This window comes from Oncorhynchus mykiss, chromosome 17 (genome assembly GCF_013265735.2).
Source record: "Oncorhynchus mykiss isolate Arlee chromosome 17, USDA_OmykA_1.1, whole genome shotgun sequence".
NCBI classification, from domain to species: Eukaryota; Metazoa; Chordata; class Actinopteri; order Salmoniformes; family Salmonidae; genus Oncorhynchus; species Oncorhynchus mykiss.
The window spans coordinates 6,151,022-6,157,021 of record NC_048581.1 but is presented as its reverse complement, the minus strand read 5'-3'; the positions used below and the strand labels follow the sequence as shown (position 1 = coordinate 6,157,021).

At 41.6% G+C, this 6,000-nt stretch overlaps 6 non-coding genes across 6 annotated transcripts; all 6 read right to left on the bottom strand.

The window, feature by feature from the left end:
* Positions 1-534: 534 nt before the first annotated feature.
* Positions 535-640, bottom strand: LOC118940646. Its single transcript, XR_005037234.1, has one exon. It is a non-coding gene; the product is annotated as a U6 spliceosomal RNA (small nuclear RNA).
* Positions 641-1,497: 857 nt separating this feature from the next.
* Positions 1,498-1,605, bottom strand: LOC118940642. The gene has a single exon (XR_005037230.1). It is a non-coding gene; the product is annotated as a U6 spliceosomal RNA (small nuclear RNA).
* An 849-nt stretch (positions 1,606-2,454) lies between these two features.
* On the bottom strand, positions 2,455-2,561 carry LOC118940626. Its single transcript, XR_005037214.1, has one exon. It is a non-coding gene; the product is annotated as a U6 spliceosomal RNA (small nuclear RNA).
* An 852-nt stretch (positions 2,562-3,413) lies between these two features.
* LOC118940636 lies at positions 3,414-3,520 on the bottom strand. Its single transcript, XR_005037224.1, has one exon. It is a non-coding gene; the product is annotated as a U6 spliceosomal RNA (small nuclear RNA).
* An 853-nt stretch (positions 3,521-4,373) lies between these two features.
* Positions 4,374-4,480, bottom strand: LOC118940625. The gene has a single exon (XR_005037213.1). It is a non-coding gene; the product is annotated as a U6 spliceosomal RNA (small nuclear RNA).
* Positions 4,481-5,338: 858 nt separating this feature from the next.
* Positions 5,339-5,445, bottom strand: LOC118940624. The gene has a single exon (XR_005037212.1). It is a non-coding gene; the product is annotated as a U6 spliceosomal RNA (small nuclear RNA).
* Positions 5,446-6,000: the final 555 nt, after the last annotated feature.

The following is a 6,000-nucleotide window of genomic DNA, read 5'->3' as shown; positions in this document are numbered from 1 at the left end:
TTCCCCCGTTTTCGCAACATGGCCTGGCAAAGGATACTTATAACTAACTCCCCAATTAGTAGAGGGAGAGGAGTTTGAGTCTGAGTTCTGACTTTGATGTCTGTTTAAAATGTTGTGACATTCAAGTTTGTTATGTTTAATACACTGGACTAAAATTGAACACAAGTCTCTCTCCAATTCATTTGTAGATATTGAATAAAGTTGGACTCAGAGTGCAACCTTGTCTCACTCCCCAATTCATTTTAAACTTTGAATAAAGTTGAACTCAGACTGCAACCGTGCCTAACTCGCCAATTATTGTTCCATGTTGAATAAAGTTGGTCTCGGCTGAAACCTTGTCTCACTCCCCATTTCAAAATTAAGGAAGTCTTCACAAATGTTCCTGTCATTCTACTGTAGACTGAGCTTCTCTCATCCAGCATTTCCCTCCTCCTTAGACTAGACTGAGGGGAATGGACAATTTATTCTCCCCGGGTCACTACCGGCCCAATCTTCTCTGTTTGGTTCCAATTTCTCTGTGTCTCGACGTGTGAGGAAAATAAGGAGCGCTTCACGGATTGCGTGTCATCCTTTCGCAGGGGCCATGCTAATCTTCTCTGTATCGATCCAATTTTAGTATATGTGCTGCCAAAGCGAGCACAATACAAAGCTATGAGAGGCCCTCATATATAGATCACAACCTCTCTGAAGGTTCTGGTCAGGGTGGGGTCAAACAGAGTTCAGACCCTCAAAAACCCACCCCTAGAATATTGCTGTGATGTTTAAAACTTTATTTGGAGATGTAGAGAACTTGAAATAGAATTGACTTAGATTTTTTTCAAGATTGATCTTAGACTAAAATGTAGTTTAAAAACAAAGCCTTTTATGATTCAGGACTCTTGGTCTGTAACCCCTCCCTCACCTGCTGCTTTTAGTTGCTCCTCCCCAAGTCTTTGTTCCCCTGCCCGACCACTTCCCACCCTTTCCCCCGTTTTCTGCAACATGGCCTGGCCAAGGATACTTATAACTAACTCCCCAATTAGTAGAGGGAGAGAGTTTGAGTCTGAGTCTGACTTTGAGTCTGTTTAAAATGTTGTGACATTCAAGTTTGTTATGTTTAATAAACTGGACTAAAATTGAAACACAAGTCTCTCTCCAATTCATTTGTAGATATTGAATAAAGTTGGACTCAGAGTGCAACCTTGTCTCACTCCCCAATTCATTTTTAAACTTTGAATAAAGTTGAACTCAGACTGCAACCGTGCCTAACTCGCCAAATTATTTGTCTACATGTTGAATAAAGTTGGTCTCAGGCTGCAACCTGTCTCACTCCCCATTTCAAAATTAAGGAAGTCTTCACAAATGTTCCTGTCATTCTACTGTAGACTGAGCTTCTCTCATCCAGCATTTCCCTCCTCCTTAGACTAGACTGAGGGGAATGGACAATTTATTCTCCCCGGGTCACACCACGCCAATCTTCTCTGTTTGGTTCCAATTCTCTGTGTCTCGACGTGTGAGGAAAATAAGGAGCGCTTCAAGGATTTGCGTGTCATCCTTTCGCAGGGGCCATGCTAATCTTCTCTGTATCGATCCAATTTTAGTATATGTGCTGCCCAAAGCGAGCACAATACAAAGCTATGAGAGGCCCTCATATATAGATCACAACCTTCTGAAGGTTCTGGTCAGGGTTGGGGTCAAACAGAGTTCAGACCCTCAAAAACACCCCTAGAAATATTGCTGTGATGTTTAAACTTATTTGGGATGTAGAACTTGAAATAGAATTGACTTTAGATTTTTTTCAAGATTGATCTTAGACTAAAATGTAGTTTAAAAACAAAGCCTTTTATGATTCAGGACTCTTGGTCTGTAAACCCTCCCTCACCTGCTGCTTTTAGTTGCTCCTCCCAAGTCTTTGTTCCCCTGCCCCGACCACTTCCCACCCTTCCCCGTTTTCTGAACATGGCCTGGCAAGGATACTTATAACTAACTCCCCAATTAGTAGAGGGAGAGAGTTTTGAGTCTGAGTCTGACTTTGATGTCTGTTTAAAATGTTGTGACATTCAAGTTTGTTATGTTTAATACAACTGGACTAAAATTGAACACAAGTCTCTCTCCAATTCATTTGTAGATTGAATAAAAAGTTGGACTCAGAGTGCAACCTTGTCTCACTCCCCAATTCATTTTTAAACTTTGAATAAAGTTGAACTCAGACTGCAACCGTGCCTAACTCGCCAATTATTTGTCTACATGTTGAATAAAGTTGGTCTCAGGCTGCAACCTTGTCTCACTCCCCATTTCAAAATTAAGGAAGTCTTCACAAATGTTCTGTCATTCTACTGTAGACTGAGCTTCTCTCATCCAGCATTTCCCCTCCTCCTTAGACTAGACTGAGGGGAATGGACAATTTATTTCCCCGGGTCACTACCGCCCAATCTTCTCTGTTTGGTTCCAATTTTCTGTGTCTCGACGTGTGAGGAAAATAAGGAGCGCTTCACGGATTTGCGTGTCATCCTTTCGCAGGGGCCATGCTAATCTTCTCTGTATCGATCCAATTTTAGTATATGTGCTGCCAAAGCGAGCACAATACAAAGCTATGAGAGGCCCTCATATATAGATCAAACCTCTCTGAAGGTTCTGGTCAGGTTGGGGTCAAACAGAGTTCAGACCCTCAAAAACCACCCCTAGAATATTGCTGTGATGTTTAAAACTTTATTTGGAGATGTAGAACTTGAAATAGAATTGACTTTAGATTTTTTTCAAGATTGATCTTAGACTAAAATGTAGTTTAAAAACAAAGCCTTTTATGATTCAGGACTCTTGGTCTGAACCCCTCCCTCACCTGCTGCTTTTAGTTGCTCCTCCCCAAGTCTTTGTTCCCCCCACCGACCACTTCCCACCCTTCCCCCGTTTTCTGCAACATGGCCTGGCCAAGGATACTTATAACTAACTCCCCAATTAGTAGAGGGAGAGAGTTTGAGTCTGAGTCTGACTTTGATGTCTGTTTAAAATGTTGTGACATTCAAGTTTGTTATGTTTAATAAAACTGGACTAAAATTGAACACAAGTCTCTCTCCAATTCATTTGTAGATATTGAATAAAGTTGGACTCAGAGTGCAACCTTGTCTCACTCCCAATTCATTTTTAAACTTTGAATAAAGTTGAACTCAGACTGCAACCGTGCCTAACTCGCCAATTATTTGTCTACATGTTGAATAAAGTTGGTCTCAGGCTGCAACCTTGTCTCACTCCCCATTTCAAAATTAAGGAAGTCTTCACAAATGTTCCTGTCATTCTACTGTAGACTGAGCTTCTCTCATCCAGCATTTCCCCTCCTCCTTAGACTAGACTGAGGGGAATGGACAATTTATTCTCCCCGGGTCACTACCGCCCAATCTTCTCTGTTTGGTTCCAATTTCTCTGTGTCTCGATGTGAGGAAAATAAGGAGCGCTTCACGGATTTGCGTGTCATCCTTTCGCAGGGGCCATGCTAATCTTCTCTGTATCGATCCAATTTTAGTATATGTGCTGCCAAAGCGAGCACAATACAAAGCTATGAGAGGCCCTCATATATAGATCACAACCTCTCTGAAGGTTCTGGTCATGGTTGGGGTCAAACAGAGTTCAGACCCTCAAAAACCACCCCTAGAATATTGCTGTGATGTTAAACTTTATTTGGAGATGTAGAACTTGAAATAGAATTGACTTTAGATTTTTTCAAGATTGATCTTAGACTAAAATGTAGTTTAAAAACAAAGCTTTTATGATTCAGGACTCTTGGTCTGTAACCCCTCCCTCACCTGCTGCTTTTAGTTGCTCCTCCCCAAGTCTTTGTTCCCCTGCCCCGACCACTTCCCACCCTTCCCCGTTTTCTGCAACATGGCCTGGCCAAGGATACTTATAACTAACTCCCAATTAGTAGAGGGAGAGAGTTTGAGTCTGAGTCTGACTTTGATGTCTGTTTAAAATGTTGTGACATTCAAGTTTGTTATGTTTAATACAACTGGACTAAAATTGAACACAAGTCTCTCTCCAATTCATTTGTAGATATTGAATAAAGTTGGACTCAGAGTGCAACCTTGTCTCACTCCCCAATTCATTTTTAAACTTTGAATAAAGTTGAACTCAGACTGCAACCGTGCCTAACTCGCCAATTATTTGTCTACATGTTGAATAAAGTTGGTCTCAGGCTGCAACCTTGTCTCACTCCCCATTTCAAAATTAAGGAAGTCTTCACAAATGTTCCTGTCATTCTACTGTAGACTGAGCTTCTCTCATCCAGCATTTCCCCTCCTCCTTAGACTAGACTGAGGGGAATGGACAATTTATTCTCCCCGGGTCACTACCGCCCAATCTTCTCTGTTTGGTTCCAATTTCTCTGTGTCTCGACGTGTGAGGAAAATAAGGAGCGCTTCACGGATTTGCGTGTCATCCTTTCGCAGGGGCCATGCTAATCTTCTCTGTATCGATCCAATTTTAGTATATGTGCTGCCAAAGCGAGCACAATACAAAGCTATGAGAGGCCCTCATATATAGATCACAACCTCTCTGAAGGTTCTGGTCAGGGTTGGGGTCAAACAGAGTTCAGACCCTCAAAAACCACCCCTAGAATATTGCTGTGATGTTTAAACTTTATTTGGAGATGTAGAACTTGAAATAGAATTGACTTTAGATTTTTTTCAAGATTGATCTTAGACTAAAATGTAGTTTAAAAACAAAGCCTTTTATGATTCAGGACTCTTGGTCTGTAACCCCTCCCTCACCTGCTGCTTTTAGTTGCTCCTCCCCAAGTCTTTGTTCCCCTGCCCCGACCACTTCCCACCCTTCCCCCGTTTTCTGCAACATGGCCTGGCCAAGGATACTTATAACTAACTCCCCAATTAGTAGAGGGAGAGAGTTTGAGTCTGAGTCTGACTTTGATGTCTGTTTAAAATGTTGTGACATTCAAGTTTGTTATGTTTAATACAACTGGACTAAAATTGAACACAAGTCTCTCTCCAATTCATTTGTAGATATTGAATAAAGTTGGACTCAGAGTGCAACCTTGTCTCACTCCCCAATTCATTTTTAAACTTTGAATAAAGTTGAACTCAGACTGCAACCGTGCCTAACTCGCCAATTATTTGTCTACATGTTGAATAAAGTTGGTCTCAGGCTGCAACCTTGTCTCACTCCCCATTTCAAAATTAAGGAAGTCTTCACAAATGTTCCTGTCATTCTACTGTAGACTGAGCTTCTCTCATCCAGCATTTCCCCTCCTCCTTAGACTAGACTGAGGGGAATGGACAATTTATTCTCCCCGGGTCACTACCGCCCAATCTTCTCTGTTTGGTTCCAATTTCTCTGTGTCTCGACGTGTGAGGAAAATAAGGAGCGCTTCACGGATTTGCGTGTCATCCTTTCGCAGGGGCCATGCTAATCTTCTCTGTATCGATCCAATTTTAGTATATGTGCTGCCAAAGCGAGCACAATACAAAGCTATGAGAGGCCCTCATATATAGATCACAACCTCTCTGAAGGTTCTGGTCAGGGTTGGGGTCAAACAGAGTTCAGACCCTCAAAAACCACCCCTAGAATATTGCTGTGATGTTTAAACTTTATTTGGAGATGTAGAACTTGAAATAGAATTGACTTTAGATTTTTTTCAAGATTGATCTTAGACTAAAATGTAGTTTAAAAACAAAGCCTTTTATGATTCAGGACTCTTGGTCTGTAACCCCTCCCTCACCTGCTGCTTTTAGTTGCTCCTCCCCAAGTCTTTGTTCCCCTGCCCCGACCACTTCCCACCCTTCCCCCGTTTTCTGCAACATGGCCTGGCCAAGGATACTTATAACTAACTCCCCAATTAGTAGAGGGAGAGAGTTTGAGTCTGAGTCTGACTTTGATGTCTGTTTAAAATGTTGTGACATTCAAGTTTGTTATGTTTAATACAACTGGACTAAAATTGAACACAAGTCTCTCTCCAATTCATTTGTAGATATTGAATAAAGTTGGACTCAGAGTGCAACCTTGTCTCACTCCCCA